The 19,510-nt window shown below is 40.1% G+C and overlaps 1 protein-coding gene across 1 annotated transcript in view; it reads right to left on the bottom strand.

The window, feature by feature from the left end:
• LOC108241176 (G-protein coupled receptor 22) overlaps positions 1-19,221 on the bottom strand; it is a 25,354-nt gene extending 6,133 nt beyond the window's left edge. The window contains exon 1 of the mRNA XM_017425162.3: positions 19,074-19,221. The gene's annotated coding sequence lies outside the window, so the exon portion shown is untranslated. The remainder of the gene's footprint in view (positions 1-19,073) is intronic.
• Between the last annotated feature and the right edge of the window lie 289 nt (positions 19,222-19,510).

The following is a 19,510-nucleotide window of genomic DNA, read 5'->3' as shown; positions in this document are numbered from 1 at the left end:
TTGGTGGCAGGTTGGTGGTAGGTTGGTGGCAGGTTGGTGGTAGGTTGGTGGCAGGTTGGTGGTAGGTTGGTGGCAGGTTGGTGGTAGGTTGCCTTCTATTAACTGAAGGAACGCTCAGCTGTGATGTGATTAGGGTATGAGGCTTTTAATGATGCTCCTGGCTTTCTAAAACATCACAGAGCAATTAATTCAGTCAGCTGTAGGTTGGGATATGTGGCGTTTTCAATGTTTTTATTAAAATCCTAGCTCTGTAGAGCAAGAGTGTAAGTTTTTTACTCGTGTGCTACAACCACCTCAGCCAGTCATTACCATGTTTGAAGGAACAACTCAGGATCTGTCCATGAACATTTCTTATTTGTTAAAAATCCATACAGCACATTTTTGTGATATAAGCTACTCAATTCTCCAGCTTCTTTATGATGAACTTAGAAAGTATTTAGTACAGATTTTCAGAAAGGAGTTACCAACTTGTGTTATAGACACAGACAAAAAAAGAGATTATAAAAATTAGACCTTTTTTACATGTTACAAAGCATTTTACACACAGTAAATTTAACTCAGTTCAACACCAGCAGCCATCAGAATGGTTTAAGAGCTTTTTTTCGGAGCCTGAAACCTTAAAGCATGGGAACTTTCTTCAAACGGAACCAAACCAGCAGCAGAATCCAGATCATAAGAGACGGCCCTCCTGCTTGTGGTTGTATAGTGTGGTTGTAGTGTAGTGTACGATACAAACAAGTCTGATGGTGGATCAAATGGAAAGAGACAGCATTCAAATTGCAATTATAGATCCCCATGAATCGGTGTGCTCATAAGGTTATTGTTGTCAGGGTGAGGGGACAGTGATGCAGAAAACTATATTGCTGATGATCATTACTTAGATTACAGGTGAGCAGGCTGTCACAAAGTATCAGGGTAAGATGCATCAGAAACAGAGCGGGAAATATTGCAATTAGTGAGGAGATACAGCTACAATCAATGCAGGTTGTTAAATCAGGTCGGTCGCTGGGCTGCTCCGCTGCTATGGGTTGTTAGATATTAGCTACATATGGCTGAACAGTCATGTGACCTCCTGCATGAATGAGACTGATCACAGATCTGTTTTCAGTTGTAATTACAGGACATCATGGCTCGTTTGAGAGAGATACTGTGGTTCTTACTGCATTTGTTACTTCTCACTTTCCCACTGGCATAATAAGCATAGACTGCATTTATGTTTTTCTTGCCAACCGCTCCCTTACTTGTGCTACATGCAAAAGTCTTTTTCACTCTTTTGACACACACAGCGCTTTGTTGACGACACGCACAAACACACACCGGCAAACAACAATTACAGGCTCTGCATCTGTGGACAAGAGAAGCCAGGAATGGGGCGACGGACCCGCTGATCAGTGGATGATTGTTTCTACGTCTTGAGACACAGTGTTCGTCGTAAAAAGCTTTCCCTGATTAAATTGCACGCAGTAGAACTGAAATGCTTGTAAAAGTATGAAGAACTGACAGTTTCCTCATTTTAAAACGGTGAATTTAAGTGAAACGTTTTTGCTGGTGTCACTTTGAGTTTCGAGACTGTTTAATGTACAAGCTGTAATTAATTTAAAGAAATACATGTCATTTTGAAAAGTTATAAGCAGTTAATGTCTTATAAACAACATCAGTTTGAAGAAACAGACAATCTGACAGAACTGATGACCTAACGCTTAGTCTGAACGCAGCAGGCAGATCAAATAGCTAAAATTTCATAGAATTTTATGCATATGCTATTATTTAAAACTTTACATTGCTGTCAGTTTTCCATTAGTTTATTTCACCGAAATACTAAGAAATTCTTGTCTCCAGTCCCCAAGACTTTTTTTACAGACTTTCAGACACTGATAAGTTTTGTGGACCATTACCCGGTTCGTTGACCCAAAGGTCTGTCGTTCACCAGAAGCATTGAATCACTATAATAACAACTTTCAGTTTTACTGCTGTAAGGGATTTTTACGTGAATGCCGAGTCAGACTTAACGCTATTGTTTTCCTGTTTGTAGTTTCTTCCGTACATTTTTTGCAACGAAACAACTACTTTTGCATGCCTTGTGTTATTTTAACCATTCATATATCAAAACATTCAACTCAGTCAAAAATAGTGTAAAAAAAATTCAGCATTTGTAACTTTTATACTTTTTGAGTTATTTAACTTTGTTTACCAAAAATGTCCCACAGAAATACATTGATATCTCTGAAATCTACTTCTGTATGCTAATTTCTGCCCTCTCATGGTACTTTTAGCTTTTAGCTACTGAGTTGCCAGTCTTAGCTTTTTGTTAATTTTAGCTACAGTTTTCCTTATTTTTCTTTTTACATACTGTTTTAATAGAGTTAGCGTTTAAGCTACAGTTTTGCTAATTGTAGTTTTTAGCAACTACCTAGTAAATGTGAGCTTTGACACAGCTGCAGTTTTGGCAACTTTAGCTTTTGTTCGGCTTGTTTTAACTTCAACAGTTCAGCACTCAGCATTCACACTATTTCTGCAGAAAATTCAGTTTAGCTACTTTTTGATGTTATCATAGCTTTCAGCTCACTGAGTAAATATAATTTACTCAGTACTCCAGTGGTTCTCTGCATTATCACAGTATGTTTTTGTGTTGACCTGGTAGGAATGCATTCTGATTGTGTGTTTAAAAAAAAACTTGACGTTTTTCTTTTGTTCCGAACATTGTTATCTGCTGACCTCTTCACAGAAGATGGATGTGTTCAGACACCGGCTCTTTAATAGATGTGGCCTCTTGAATCTGTTCTGGGTCACAGAGCGCTGGTGCCTTCATCTCCAGCAGGTGACAGATGAAAGGTGGGGTACACCCCACACGGGTCACCAGTCCATCACAGCAGCACACGTACCGTAGAGACAAACAACCACCAACGCTCACACTCACACCTAGGGACAATTTTAGAAATGCTAATTCACTTAACATGCATGTTTTTGGAGTCTGAGAGGAAACCATAACCGGAGGAAACCACACATACATGATAGAGAGACCAAACAGAAAGACCCCAGGTGAGATTCAAGCCCCGGATATTCTTCCCTGGAGGCAACAGTGCGAACAAACTTTATCACATTTCACCCCGCAATAAACATATTTCTTATTTTTCAGCTGCAGGTAGCTAATAGTGCACTGCCGTAGTCTGCTGTAAATGTTGTAAATGTAGTCAGTTTAATTATTGTCAGTTTGAGGTGCACCCCTGACAGTGTGGGAGCGACAGACTTAAAAGCACAAAGCAGTCAATTTAATCAAATTCATAAATCATAACCAGCATTTCAAGAAGTTCTGATGCTTTCCAGTTCTGAAGTTCTGATTTTAGTGTTTGGATTAAAATAGTCAAGCTGCAGTTATTCAACGCTGAAGAGTTTTGATTAGTGCCCAAAGCTTAAATTAGTAAGAAAATCACACAAAAGCCCTTCTTGATGAGAACCAGATAAAAGCCCATGTTAAAAACACACATCACCATCATCGCTGACTAGTAGGGGGGCGACTAATTTCACCTGCAAAGAGCTACAGTTTTAAACAAGTTAATCTCAGTTGATTTTCCTCTGAACTGGCAAATCTCAACATGCTTACCACAATGATCACAAGCGAACAAGACAGGAGAGCAGGGACGCACATTTCTAAACTCTCTGCACATCTTTGGTTTAGCAGCTATACATTCGGCTGAGAGATGGAGTCATTCCTTCATCCTTCTCTGTTGCTGCAGCAACCACGCTACATGAGACCTGATTAATGAGGCCAAAGGTACAGAACTGACAGTGACTATGAGACAGTGGTGTACTAGATTTGAAAGATTTCTTAGCAACAAAAACAGAGACTGCAACAAGTTTTATTCTTGTGCAAAAAAATCCAAAGCAGCAGAAAATATATGCTGCCAAAGATCCGTGGAATGCCAACATTGTAAAAATGGAATGTAAAGAAAAAATAATGATAAGTAATGTTTTATGTGTTCCTGCTTTCTTTGACTATTAGAGGGCAATGGAAATGTCCTAAATTCCTTGAAGGGGTTCGTATTTCCTGCCATCTTTCATACCAGTGTTTAAAACTAAGATCATCTTATGATGAGAAATGATGCAGTTGTAGCTGTTTTGGTTAAACCTTTAAAAATAACATTTTGCGTTCTTATGATCTGTTAGTGTTTGGAGTATGTGTTGTGAATGACTGGCAGCTAATATCACACCAGATTTTAGCTCAATATCTGTGAAATTGGTTGAGTTGTTGCCATTTTTGTGTGTTAAAAGTTCAGTTAGCTATGGCGGCCATCATAAGGTAGGCTGACTCTAAAATTCAATCAGTTGAAGATGCACATCCAATAATTATTCGATAAGAGTTTCATTAAAATCCATCCAGTCGTTCATGAGATATTTTAACAATGGTACAAACAAATGAACATACACACACAGACATGGGCAAAAACATAATCGCTCTGTCTTTACCTTTGGTGGGCGACAATAACAAAAAAACAAAAGAGAAGTTTATTTTTAACAATGCCAAGGTTAGTAAGAATTTACTTTAGATAGTTCTGCTGGGAGTGTGTGAAGAAATAAAAGGGGGAACACTGAGAACGGTACAGAGGAAAAGAAATGATGTATGAGCCTGCAGCTGCCTTGCTCGACATTTCCTGCTGGTGCGAGGGTGAGCGGGCTGATTGCCACCAGAGGGTAGCAGGGCTTTGAATGGACACTGGAGTGAAATGGAAATGCACATTTTATGAGAAGTGGTGCATTGTCATTTTAAAAACAGGGCATGCATCACCTGAAAGTATAATCTATCTGAAAACCCCACAGGAGAGGAAGATTTAAAAGAAAAAGAAAAAAAAAAAGAAAAGGCCTGAGAGAAGACGGAAGTGGGAGAAGAATGAACCAGACGTGCTGGTAAACAAGATGTCCCAGGGAGCAGAGGTGATAGTTTTTTCCACTCTGAAGTCTTACATCAGCTTTCCTCTAACTGATGCTGGTTTCCTGGCTGCTGCCAGTCCCCAAAAGGCCAATTCGGTCTCTAAGGACTCTGATTGCCTGAGTAAAATGCTGCATGATTACTGCACAGGCAGGGCACATAAAACAGCAAAGGTGGGAAGAAATTACCAATCTTTACATCTCAGCAGCAAAATAATCTGAGAAGGATCACAATCTCCTGATCATGTGACTATGAGAGTATGTAGATTAGTACGGAGATTGAAGGTTTAACTGGTCTGAGTTTATATTTGTCTTATTGCTGGGGGTACATCTACAACTAATCAATCTCTGAAGTCAACTCAATTCGAGATGGATGCCATGGCTAAGCAACATGAGCTAACGAAAAAAAGGCTTTAACTTAGTTAAAGACATAAAATTTGATGTGGAGTCAGTCACAACACATACTCTAAGTGTGACATCTTACATTGCATTAAACATTAGTGTCAAGGTTTGACCAAAATGGCTACAACTCCATCATTTATCAACATTAAAACTCTGGCATGAAAGGATGTGCATTCCTTCAAGGAATTCTCAGCCCTAAATTATTTACTTTTTTGGTGTGAGTTTTGGTGATAACACAGTCCAATTAGCAGTTTAATTGTTCACATAACACACAAAGATGTGGAATGACACTGCTTGAAGTAAAAAAAAAAAAAGCCCCCCAAGTCCAACCACGGGGAAGAATGTGCTCCTCCACCTTTGAAAACCCCTCAGTTAGACTGAGTATTTGAGCTTAGGTCTCTTTAGACACAGTTCATTTCTAAATGCAGATGAAACCTTTGGCAGAAAGCAGCAGGACCACGGTTGGTAACTAGCTTTGTGTCAGAGACAGGCAAGTGTAAAAACCAGGTGCATTTCTTCAGATAATTTGCTAATTTAGTCACCTGAAGTGGAAGAAGCTCACTGGATGATTTGTCACCTGGGCTGAAAGTGTGAACATTTCCTAACTTCACAAAAGCCAATAATTGCCTTTAGACGCACACTTACTGAGATCCAGGAACCAGCCTATCAAGGTGATGCATTAAGTGCCCTCATTAGTCCGCACAACCTTCCTTATTCAGACTTTAGGAAGGAATGATGTTGAAGATAACACTGTGAGCTAACTGATCAATTGCTGTTCGTGAGTTATTGTTCCAAGACTCTGCAGTTAGGCCTGAAAGAATCTGTGAACATAAAGTGCATTTTGCTTTATAAACGTACACATAAAAGCATTTAAAACTCCTTCATATCTTTTGAAGTGGGGTTCAGAGGAAACGTTATAAGCAATCTAGGTCTTACCTGTTGTAGTTACCTTTAGAACGGCCTCAGTTTGGAGAAGGAGATTATTTTTGACCAAAATAATGAGCTACCTGCTAGTCTGTGCAGGGCTGGAATCAAAATAGATCACTGTCCAATTGCTCCAAATGCAAAAAATATTGTGATATTGCTGCAGGAAGGAAGATCAATGTGGCTTCAGCAGTATTGCATTCTCTGTGCTGGTTTGTTGCGGTGAAGAGCTGCAAGGCTCTCTGTTTATTGGTCAGTCTACGTTCCTACACTCACTTATGGTCATGAACTCTGGGGAGAGAGCAAATAAACAAGGCCGCAGATACAGGGAGTCAAAATGAGTTTTCCCCTCAGAATAGCTGGGCTCTCCCTTAGAGATGGAGTGAGAAGTTCAGTTCCAGGAGAGACTCTGAGTAGAGCCGCTGCTCCTCCACATCAAGAGGAGCCAGTTGAGGTGGTTTGGCCATCTGGTAAGGATGCCTCCTGGACACTTCTCTAGGGAGGTGTTCCAGGCATGTCCAGGAGAACCTGGGGAAAACCCAGGACACGCTGGAGAAAGTATGTCTCTGGACTGGCTTGGGAACGCCTTGGAATCCTCCTGGAAGAGCTGGAAGAGGTGGCTGTGAGAGATGTCTGGGCTTTCCTGCTCAAGCTGCTGCCCCACGACCTGACTCTGGAACAAGGGGTAGATAATGGATGGATGGATGGATGGATGGATGGATGGATGGATGGACGGACGGACGGACGGATGGATGGTCAAAAATCTTTCCACAGAACTGCACTTTGATTATTTAAACTATTAAATAATTAAAGTAATTATTTAAACTATTCCTTTAATGTTACAATAATATAATAAAAACTACATTACAATTAAAAGCATTAGCTATAATTTGTGAGTCTGAAACAAAACTGTTGAAGCCAACCAATTACACTAAATCTACATTTTGGAGGACAAAGAAGCACCTGGAGAAAACGATGGACCCAACCAGGTGTCAAACCAGAAAGGCTCTTGGCTACGAGACAACTACAGCAATCAGCCACAACATTATGACCACAGACAGAAAAATGCAATTAATAATCCCATGCACCTTGGTACAACACCGTTTTCTGCTTGTACACGCTGGCTGCTTGTATTTAAATGTTTTGTCTTTTTGCTTTTCTTTTAAATTTTCGGCACCCATTGATGACCATTTTTGCAGACTAGTCACACTCCCTACATGGCAACAGATTTCTCCTAAACTAGGAGCCCTGACTCAACAGGACAGCAGTGAGCATCACAGAAATCTGTTTACGAATGAGTCAAAGCCCACCAAACACTCCAGATATCAGTCTGATGGGATCTGACTGCATCTACGAGAACCAAACCCAATATACTGACCCCACCTCTCAATTCACAGGGTCAGGTGTTATTTTAAATAATATCTCAGTATCAGACAACAAGATTTTACCCAGATTTGTCTTTATTTTAACCTTAATGGTAATTTTGTCTAAATATTCATGTGTTTGTCTGTCAGCAAAATGTATCATGAACCACTTAACAGATTTTAACAAAACTTTCAGGGAATGATTATTGGGTGTACATCTACAACTGATTACCTTTTGAAGCCAGCACAACTGAAAATGGCCGCCTCATCCAAAAAAACCTTAGAAGACACAAAAATGGCTACAATTCAGTCAGTTTTACAGACATTGAGCTAAAATCTGGTGTGGTTGTAGCTGAAAGTGATTCACAACATACTCTGAGGGTGACATCTTGTAATATTCCATTAGGTATTGATTAAAACGGCTACAACTCCTTCATTTCTCAGCTTAAGATGATCTCAATGAAACTCTCTCACGAAAGGCGGCGGGTGATATGCATTCCTTCAAAGGAATGCTTGGCCTCTAATACTGAATGACAATTGAATATAATGAATGCCGACAAGAAAATCCTTTTTTTGTTTTGTGCCGATTGTCATGATCACCGAAGGCCTCTTCGCGTAAACAGCAGGATATATTTAGAAAGTCATTTCGGAGAACCTAATATGCTGTGGTTCATACAATTTCTGTTAAAGTGTCAGCTTGCAGGTGGATTCAGAGTTTCCCATCTCGAAGCACCTCTGTCCGTACAGCTCTGCGGAGAGACGCTCGGCTGCCCTGTTCCCTCTGGTGCAGGAAACCAGAGAGTGTGAGACAAGAGAGCGTATATAGCATGTATAATTGAACAGCTTTAGACACATCAGCTTTTCCCAGAGGCAGCAGCACAAAGATTAAAAAGATGAATGGCACTGAAGATAATCTTGCTATTCCTGTGTGACAGGCCGCTGTTACAGGTTGTCAAAATGACATAGCGAGTGAGAAGAAGACGAAGAAAGATACATGAATGGGCAATTTATTACAATGTGGCATTTTGATTCAAATTGTGTAGAAAAAAAAAGAAGGATCTCTTTGAATCATACTACAAAAAAGAATATGATTAAATAACATTAAAAGCAATAATGGATGTGTAAAGTCTGCTCACAGCAGTAACCTGACAGGATTACAGAGACATAATTCCAGTCATTTGAATCAAAGACTGTGGGGAGAAAGTTAAGAAATGTGACATATAGTTCAGTATTTTTTCCTTAAAGGCGCTTTTGGACCATCTGAACCTTCTCATAACTCCTTCTTTATCTTTATGTGCCCACACTGCAGGAACTGAGGTGAATAAAGTCCATAGAAGTATTTTTAAATAAATTCTTGTAAACACAAGTGAAAAGTCAGGGTTTAAACATGAATTTGTAATATCAGCCTTTGGAAACCTAACAAATTAAAGACATTGCAGGAGTGCATATCGCCCGCCACCTTTCATGTCAGAGTTTTAGACAAAGACCTTCTTATGATGGGAAGGGATGAAGTTCGAGCCGTTTAGGTCAAACTTTGTAAATGACAGTATGAGCGTTTTCATTAAATACTGCAAGATCTGTTAGACATCTTCAACACATAATCTGAGCACTCTCAGCTACTACCAAAAAACAAATGTTGGCTCAATATCTATAAAGCTGACTGAGCCATGTTTGTAACTCTTAAGGCCAATTGGCTGGGGCAGCCATCTTGAATAGGGTTGATTTCAAAAATTAATGAGTAGTTGTTGTACATCCAATGATTACTTTGAGAGTTTTGTTAAAATTTATCAACGGGTTCATGAGTTATTTTGCTAACGCTACCTACAAACAAACGCGCACACAGACAGAAGCACTTACACGATCATAGCAATGAGCGATAATCTCCCTCCTGAGTGAAAAGTGTCTGTTTTAATCAGACTTTGCCTCCGAAAGCCTAACATAAATGAATAAGCCATCACTTGGTTTATAAAGAAGTACAAAAATATGAATTTTTCTTTGTGTGATTTTGATTTTTCAGCCACGATCTGTCTAGCTGTCGTGCCTCTTGAGCAGTTCTCTGTATCTGCATTGCAAATGCATCCAGAAAAAGAAAGCTCCTGCAGGTACTTTGTTGTTTGGGCAGACCTCCAGTCCGCATAAACCTCAAAGAGCTACTCCAACTTTTTGTTCTCTGCGCTCCTACAGACATCTGCAAAGCTGCTGGAATGCAAGGTCAGCTTGAAAAATCTCAGTGGATTTTTTAACTGGAACAGGTTCTCGTCATGGAGCTTTCATATTATAAAATCCATCCCACTTCCTCCTGTTCAGGGTCGTGGGGAGCTGGTGTCCAGCAGTCAACAGGTGAATGGTGGGGTTCATCCTGGACAGGTTGCCAGTTCATCACATGGTCACACTCTCTCTGTCACACACAACACACAGGACCACAGTCAATTTAGAATTAACCTAACATGCATTTTTTTGGACCGTGAAAGGAAACTAGAGTATCTGGAAAATACCCCCACATGCACAAGAAGAACATGCAAACTCCACACAGAAAGACTCCAGCCAGAAACGTGAACCAACATAACACGTCTATGTGATAGGTCTGAGGTTGGACCTGTGGCTTTCACAACCCGACTACGGATAAGAGGCAGAAAACGGATGGATGGATAGCTATATAATAAAATCTTTGCACCCGTTTAAGAGAAAATATTACTTAATTTAAATGGCACAACTAAGTATTACTGTTGTTGTTGTCTCCCTCCCTGCAGAGTTTTGTTGTATTCAATGCACCTAAAAAGTAGAAATTCTGAATTCAAATGTAATTCAAATATAATTTTCCACATCAAGATAAGCTAACAAAAAATGGGGAAAAAAGCTAAGTGTTTCTGTCTATGTGGCCTTTTTGGGAGACTTTACACAAATGAACAACCAGAAAAAGTCAAATTCCCGTGGATTGATTTTCCCCGGTTGTTCAGAAATTATGCACTCGTTTGCCGTCGAGTGCAGCGTAACCACAGCAGTGTTTGAAGTGAGGTCAGTCACACAAACAGAACAGGATTTACTTTTTTTTTTCTCTCCGTAGCACAATTTCAATACACAAGCCCACAAAAATCTGCTGCACAATTTTACATGAAAGTAAACCTGCACCAAATAAAGATGCTGCATGTTTGTGACAGAGATGCAGACATACAGTCCCTGCATTGGAAGCTGTCGTTAGCTGGTCTTTACATGCTTCTGTCTGAAAAAATGGAGCTGAGAAACCTCCTATATGCTGATAAAGAATCAACAGAAAACCACCAACTTGTATGAGTATTAGCATATGTCCTGGATTACTCTGATTACGGTCTGTGTGCTGTTTATAAGGAGCATTCTGATTTATAATATTGCTCCACAGAAAGTCAAATAACACAATAATATTCCGTTTCACTGTGCTCACCTACTTCAAACTGGCAATAAAAGTTGATAAAAGGCACAAGACATCCAGATAAAATTACTATGTTTGTCAGACTAAATAACCAAATTTTAGTAGATAAGCTAAAAAACCCTCACTATTATTAAAACATCTGCCTGAACCGGACTGGCGTGGCTGTTTTACTGCATCTTCTGCGCGCAACAAACTGAAAACTGTCAAAGCTGACATTAAAATGGCAAATAACATCTTCTGACCTTTGAAAACACCACAAAATGGCTCTTATTATTACAAGAACTGGATTCATTTGGTCAAGTAACATTTAGAAAATCCAGAGGAACAACCTAATTACTCTGCTTTAACCGTTTCACGTGTGGAGGGAAACAATTGGAAGTCAACATGCTCAGCAGAGAAGATACTGCATGCTCCTTACAAGCTGAGACAAACACCTCAAACCTTCAGCTGTTGCCATGGTAATCAGTGTGAAAAGGAGTAAAAACTACAAACAGTTTTTAATGTTAAAAATAGGAATCCAGCATTAATCATTGTGCAACAACACTAAATTAGACACAGAGATGCTTTTCAGTCCTGAAGTGCCACGGCTCTTATCCAAAAACCATAACTGACACTGATTTAACAAAGATGAAGAGATAAAGCATCTAAGACCTAAAATAACTCCAATAACTGTTGAAATAAGCCTACAAAAGTCATGTGCCAGAAAATTGCAAGGAGGCTGTTCAGTCGCACACAAACACGGTGAGTTACCAAAGTAACTGTTGTTCTTTTACGTCAGCATCATTTCCAAAATGTGATCAAGCTCAATGAATGCTGTTGGTGATATCAAAAGGTCACGCAGAAATCTCCTGGTTTCTCTGCATCCGACTGTGTTGACATGCAGTCGTTATCAGTAAAGAATCCCCCGTCTGACTAAAATTGCAGTTTCTTCATTATTATGCAAAGTGATGCAGGTTGATTCCTGAAAATCTCATCAGTCCATCAAGTCGAGCTGAAAGGAGCTGTGGGGGGAAAATGAAGTTTCTGCCGTGCGCCGTTGACGGGAGTGTCAGATGTCACTGTGGCGGCAGGACAGAAACGAGTTAATGATCAGAGTGATGTAATTATCCTGTTTGATGCCACTGAATTTGTAATGAAACTTTAATCATTACAGATGCTTTCAAGTGATTCACGGTGTCAGCGCATAGGCATTAGGCACCCTTATTCTGTTGTCATGATTTTTGTCTGTTTCCACGCCCCGAGGCTTCGAAATAAAATATGCAAATTATACATCAAAATGCGCAGCTCGTTCGTGAAATAACGTGCTACGACTTTTGGTAGTGGTACGTCATTGTTCCCATCGACAACAATAGGGTTTTGGTGAAACGGGTACGACAAAAGCATCTTTGTCTTCTGTCACCCAGTGTGCCTCTCACTGCTATAGGGCTTATGATTTTCTTTTAAATCCCCCAGAATACAGAGCTGTACGCTCAAGTTTCCATAGATTTTATTTATTTGTTAGCTCAAAATTTCCACTCCTAAACTGAAGGATCTTTTCAACTTGTTATATTTCCTACCTAAAACACTGTAGGAACATAAAAAATTAGATGTGTGACCTCTCACGGTTCAAGAATTTTAAAAGGTACGACTTAGTGTTTTCACACAGCTGCCGTCTGTCTGAGGCTTACTTTTCAGTTTGTTTCTGCCTGTCTTTTTTAAGTCTGCTGTCAGGGAGGGACAGACATGACCCTAATGCACCACTGGCAGCAGCTTTAACATCTCCTTTGTGTTGTATTTAGTTTATACATCAAAATGTAGGCATTTTTCTTTATCTTACGTTATCACAACGTTAAGTAGGAATTTTGGGCAGTAGCTACATCGACACTCGTCAAAATTTCTGCAGAAATCTTAGGGTTTATTCAACAATTTTTGCGTGTTCAAAGGAAGAAATTAGGACACCATGTCTCCCCTGTCTAGCCTCCAGGAACCTGTTTGTTCTGCCTTTTTGTAGAGGAAAAAGCAACCTCAATTATTTTTTATGACACCACCAGCACAAAGCTGACAGAGCTTCACATAACATCACTTAGGACCAAATGACATCATTGGAGCCTGAGAGTGCGTAATATGAGGGATGAGTAAGAGCAAAACAGAAGGACGGAGAACAACATGAGAACACACAACATGTACATTAATACAATAAAGATGTCTCTGTGTGTGTGTGTGTGTGTGTAACAGAGACATCAAGCTGTTCTTTGAGCATCACGCTATGATGGAGACAAAATGTCAGAGCGAAACATTTGTAGGTCGCTCCGCTCCTCATCTTCAGTATGACTGACCTGAGAGGGCAAAACACACATGAACACACACACACACACCACCCACAGTCAGGTACACACACTGAGTTGCTCCACAGCGCTCCTGCTGAGTCTACATCGACTGACTTTGTAGTTGCGTGTGAAAGCAGAGACGGGGAAAGTCAAGAGAACATTACAGTGCTGGGAAAGTTTGGTTTTTTTTTCAAACAAAACTAAAACAAGGACCTCTGGTAAGGATGGATTCTGGCTATTTTTCTGCCCTTATTACACACACACAGACACACACACACACACATTTGAATGCATCTAACCTACTGAAGGCGACACTTCAACTTTTATATATATGGAGAATTTTAACTGTTGATTATTTTAACCAGTTTTATCATCATGCCTTACTTAGTCCAATCAATAAATCAAACAGCTGTATTATTACACTTGTCATCACTGTAACACATATTTCCAATGTGCAGAATATAAACTGAGCTACATCTTGATGTATGAGGATTTATTTCACAAACTGATCCAGTTAATATGTAGAGATCGTATATGTGATGGAACAATAAAAATGAAGGATTTCTTGCCACAAAAATTGATCACTTGTAATCCCTACATTGTCTTTTTCACTTCTCTTTTTAAATTTATAGTTAAAAATCTGTTTTTTAGTTGTTTTTGCTATGTTTAGTGATTTGAATTAAAATACATCCTTTGAAAAAATGCATTTTTTTGGCGCACTTCTCTCTGCAACAAGCTTGTCCTTCATATCCTGGGTCCAGTGATCCGTCCTGTGATAGAGACCTCACAAGCTGAGAAATACAAATAAGAAACAAAAAGTAAAAAAAGAAAAATCCCTGGGACATCTGCACGACCTGAACAGAGGTAATGAAAAGTGCAGAGGGACGAGTTGAATCTCTTTAATGGAGGGGATGGGTGGGGTGGGGGAATTGTTTGTTGGATGAGGTAACTACGGTGGCCCTGAAGTGCAAACCACATCAACAAATAACTAAACACAGCGACAGATTAAAAAACACGATGACATTAACCTACCGGAAGAGGCAGGTACCAGAGGGAAACATGAGACCACTGATTGGACGATGGCGCCGTTTGGCTAGCTTAATGTTGTTGCGTTTTTTTTAAGATGTGATTGTAGTTTTAAATTTGTAGTTGCGGTCAGTTCTTTGTTGATGTGGTTTGCACTTCAGGGCCACCGTAGGTACCACCTTAAATCAGAGACCACCTGAGCACAGTCGAGGCGGGCAAACCACCATCTTGCTGTTAGAATCACAGCGAAGGGTGAGAGATAAAGAAAAGGACTGTCACTTTCAGCTGACAATATGAAGTTAATAAAAAAACAACACACTCTCATCAATGAAGAGACTCAATATCTTTTGTTGAATACCTGCTTGTGTTTTTGTTTATTTGCACAGACTGAACTCTATTGTTGTTCTTTATTGAAAAATCTATACTGGAAACAGTTTGTTGCAGCCATTAACACTGGGACACGGCTAATCAACCTTAGCAAACACAAAAAATGGCTCAAACTCAGCCAATTTTACAGACGCTGAGCTAAAATTTGATGTGGTGGTAGCTGAGAGTCGTCCCCAGCACATACCTTAAGCAGCAACAAATGTAACATTTTAACAGATCTCACATAACGTTTTCAAGTTTGACCAACATTTCTGTAACTCTGTCAATTCTCAGAATAAGATGATCTTAGTCAAACTCTGGCATGAAAAGCGACAGGCTTTACTTCAAGGAACGCTAGGCTTTTAATTAACTCTTGGTGGAACAGTATCTCCTGTTTCAAAATCCAGTTTTTTCTTTTCAAGTCACAAATACTTTTGCCCCATTTTCTGCCGCATCCCAAGTGGCCGGAGATCAGGGAGGCGTGAAATACGGAGAGCTCCGGAGAGCACCTGATGAGAGGCTGAAAGAGATTAGGATCCAGCTCAACGCCGGGTTTTTCCCCAATGTTTTGTTTAGTGAAGTCATCTTTAGTGTGCGCACATTCTGAAAATGAGAACTGATGGCGAACGTGAAAGATAACCGGCACGCATTTAATTTGCAATTTCACATCCAAAAGAAGAGAAAATCTATTACTGAGGTGGACTTTCAGGACGGTAGATGGGTAGTTCAGGTCTGAGGGAAGCGCTCACGCTCTTACCGAGAGGCTGGATGTTGTCCTGCTGCCTGAATTATTCATCACTCAGATCAAATATGGACCTGAAATATCCAGTCGTTGAAAGGCAAAAAAAGGACGGAGCAGAAAAAGCGGGAACAAAAGAGGAGACGAAAAAGATGCATTAGTAGGTAGACACAAAGTTATAGGCCTCTCTTCAGAACGAAGCTTTGTATCTGTTAGAGATTTCCTGCATAAAAAAAACACCCATTATTCTTTGAAGGGACACATATTGCCAGTCGCCTTTCATGCCAGAGATTTAAACTAAGTTGAGAAATGACAGAGTCGCCGCTGTAATGGAAAAATGTTCAAAATGATGTTTTTGTGTGATGTCCTGCACGATCAGTTAGCACCCAGCGTACGTCTTGTAAATGGCTCAGTTACTATCATTAAATTTTCTCTCTGTATTTGTAAAACTGACTGAGTTGTAGCCTTTTCGTGTCGGCCAAGGTCAGTTGGCTGTGGTGGCCATCTTGAATCAGGTCAACTCCAGCAGGTAATCAGTTGCAGACGTTCACACAATGATTCCTGTCTGAGAGTTTCATTCAGATCCTTTCAGTAGTTTGTGAGATATTTTGCTAACAGACAAAACCATAACTGCCCGCCTTTTGGCAGCGAGCAATACACACGCTCATTAACAGAAGAGGTTATTTAACTAAACAAGGAGGTCGTTAGAAGTTGGCTAATCAGTTTGGTGAACTGGAAGCAGCAACACACACACACACACAAGCTGTGTTTCCTGTAGGAGTCGGTTTTTCTCCTTCATGCAGCAATCAAAGCCGTGCACAGCAGAACACAGGGATAGACACAGCTCCCACCGAACGCTTTCATCAAGACTTTTTCTTTTCGCTTGTCTCCACCTCCACACTGTTGCCAACAACCCCTCCCTTCTCCACCCCTCCTCACGCCTGAGCATCTTATTTATTTTCACTGTCATACATCTTTGCCCTCTGGATCATTTATTTTTGGAGTTTTTTTTTTCTTTTAAATAAAAAAACTCTTGCATGTTATAAAGTGCTGAAACAGAACAGCACTAATCCGTTTCTGATCATCTGTAGCGTACGGTCCAATCAGTTAAAGCTCTAAAATGTCTTTTAGGTGATTTTTTTTTACCTGAATAAAGAACAAATTTAAAACATCTTTCATCAATAACTCCTCATTGCCATTTTACAAATAATGCCCCTTGATTTGTTTAAATAAAGCATTTTAAAAAAAGAAGTAGAGGAAAATAGTAACCAAAACACAATAAATTAAGTAATTAACAGTTAAAAACTTAATCCAGTGAAACAAACCAAGCTGGTAGCTGGAACTAGAAATCCCTCAGGGGTTTTCTGCAAAACGAACATCTCCAAGTAGATGTTATTTAAACAAATAATAGGCAGATAAGATGCCTTCCCTTCACATTTTAGGATCACATTTTAAAAAGTCCCACCTTAAAGTTAGTACACTCATTTTAGGGGGGAGGCTCTATGGAAAGGTTATAAACATTATCTTACCTGTTGTAGATACCTTTTTTAACAACTTCAGTTTGGAGGAATGGAGTTGAAGAGCTCATCCACACAAAAACAACAATTTAGGAGCCCCCCAAAAACTGTATTTTTTTATTTTTATTTTGAAAAGTAGTTCCACAGTGAATAAATCTTAGAATGCTACTTGTGTGTTTTTGTGTAAACAACCAAAACACAACCTTTTCATGATAATTTTATCATGTGCTGTATTCCATTGAACACAGAAGCTAAACTCAAATCTGGGAATGACGTCAGACTCGACTTCATCGAGTTCCTGTTGCAGCCATAGATAAATATACTGAATTTAAGACACAGCCTATATGGTTGCAACTCATAAAATCAGTAGGATTTGCAAAAGGTTTTGAAACCAGACTAACTAGTATCAGCAATACAAGCTGATGATGATTTTTTTCTGCATTCAAACTAATGCCACTAATAGAGGTGGGACTGGATTACTCGAACACAAACTACAAAAAGTTTAAATTTGAAAAAAAAAAAACTGTTCATGCAGCTATCATCACTTTTTAAGTACCAGTCAGCCATATTGCATTATGAGGTCAGGGCTCTCAGGAATCTGAAACTTCTTGAGTTGAAATTCTGACTTTGAGGACACTCCAGGTGATTTTTTTTTCACCCTAGAACTTTAAATTCCAACTTCTGAGAGCAAATGAAATGCAGTAGCCGTACCTCTAACCTAACCTCTGACTCCAAGCGTGTCAGACATACCGTCAATAGTACTGGCAGATTACATGCTTGTGTTTGTGTGCATGTTCCACCCTTTGTTTCCTGCTTGTTGTGTTACCGTGGCAGCATTACAGCGCCACATACAGACCTGGCATAGTTACTAGAGCGTTTTTGGTCATTTTTGGTGCCGTTTACAAGGATAGGTTTAGAAGCGATAAGGCCATTTTGAGAAACTTCCCTTTTTGTGTGATAACAGCTAGGCCGAGCAGGACCGAGACCGCTGGGCTGTCATCTTAAAACAACCTCAGTCTCAAATGTTCCATAACAATTCACGCAAACCCCTTTACATAAACATTACTTTCACACTACGCGACTTACATAAAATCCTTATCAGATTATAAGCAAGCACTAATATATATAATTTAATGATTTAATTTCCTTTTGGAATAAATAAAGACACGTGCAGTAGACCAGAATAACTATGTGATGCAAAGCTAACCGCAATGTAAAGTTTAATAAAATAACATTTGCATGATTAGCATTAATTTACTTTAATCGTGTCCAAGCTCTGACTATCTGTTTGCTCGAGTTAACCTCAATTTCTCCAAACTGAGGGTCTTTCAGAGAGCTGTCTAAGACAGGTAAGATGTTAATCTTTCCATTACATTTCCACAGAACCCCACTTCAAAATGTCTGAACTACCCCTTTACCACACCTGGAGTGGATGTTGTCCCTGGCAACGCAAAGATGAAGAGCTAGTCAGCACTCCTCTGACAGGCAGTGGCTTCGTGTTAAAATATAAAAAAAGGTATTCGAAGATGCGGTCCTCCTCTTTAGGCGGTGGGCTCGCAGCCAACAAGCATCCAAACATCCCGCCGCACTTTGACGCGCGGTGAGAAACTCCCTGAGGAGCGTGGGAGAAACACACAGCCCTGTGGAACTGTGTCAAGCGCCCACTCCCACACACACACACACAGCCCGAGGTGCCCAGTAAAACATATAGATTCATGAGTTCAATCGATATTTTCTGCAGCGCTTCGTGCCAAACCGCACGCGGAGCAATGCGCTACGGGGAAAAGGGAGGCTGCAGTCACTATAATAAGCACTCAAAGTTACATTTTTTTAAAAGCAATGATTCTGGTTTGCAAATGTTTCACATCCAAAAGCATCACACAAATGTTAGATCTGCTGCGTAAAAGTTCATCCAAACCGTGCACAAAACTTCACTTGATTTAACCTGAATTCTGTGCGATCACATAAATGTGTCTCTTTTTTAATAGCAGTTGCTGTAAAAGCAGACTTGTAAAGACTACCCCCTTCCAACAGACAAACAGCGGCTCGAGTAGCTGAATTAAAACATTGTGTTTGTGCAGAAATGCGCAGCGCGCTTACCTCTCGTGTCCGGTCCGCGCGCTCAGTCGTGCATGTCTGCAACCTGTAGGCTGAGTGCAGGCGACAAGCTGGATTCCCTTCCGTCCCGTGGTGTTCAGGAGCCGAACACAGGCACACCAGCAGCAGCAGCAGCAGCAGCAGCAGCAGCAGGAAGCTCTGACAGCTCTGAGGGACAGACTGAGCTCCACTCAGAGAGGAGCCTGCTGCCTGAACGGCTGATGGAAGAGGAGGTGGCTTCCCTACATTCTAAACTCCAGACATATTATTCATTTAAAAAACTATAGGCTATAGTTCGAGGCTTTTATAAAGACAAATCTACTTTCTCTTACAGAAATGACAGATGCAGAACTACTAGTTACTTGTGAGGAGCCCTGTTTTATAAAGACCTGACATTTAATTTTGATTTGGTGCCTTTAAATCACCACAGAGTATGAAAA

Source organism: Kryptolebias marmoratus, linkage group LG4 (genome assembly GCF_001649575.2).
Source record: "Kryptolebias marmoratus isolate JLee-2015 linkage group LG4, ASM164957v2, whole genome shotgun sequence".
Lineage (NCBI taxonomy): Eukaryota > Metazoa > Chordata > Actinopteri > Cyprinodontiformes > Rivulidae > Kryptolebias > Kryptolebias marmoratus.
This window is presented reverse-complemented; position numbering and strand designations above follow the sequence as displayed.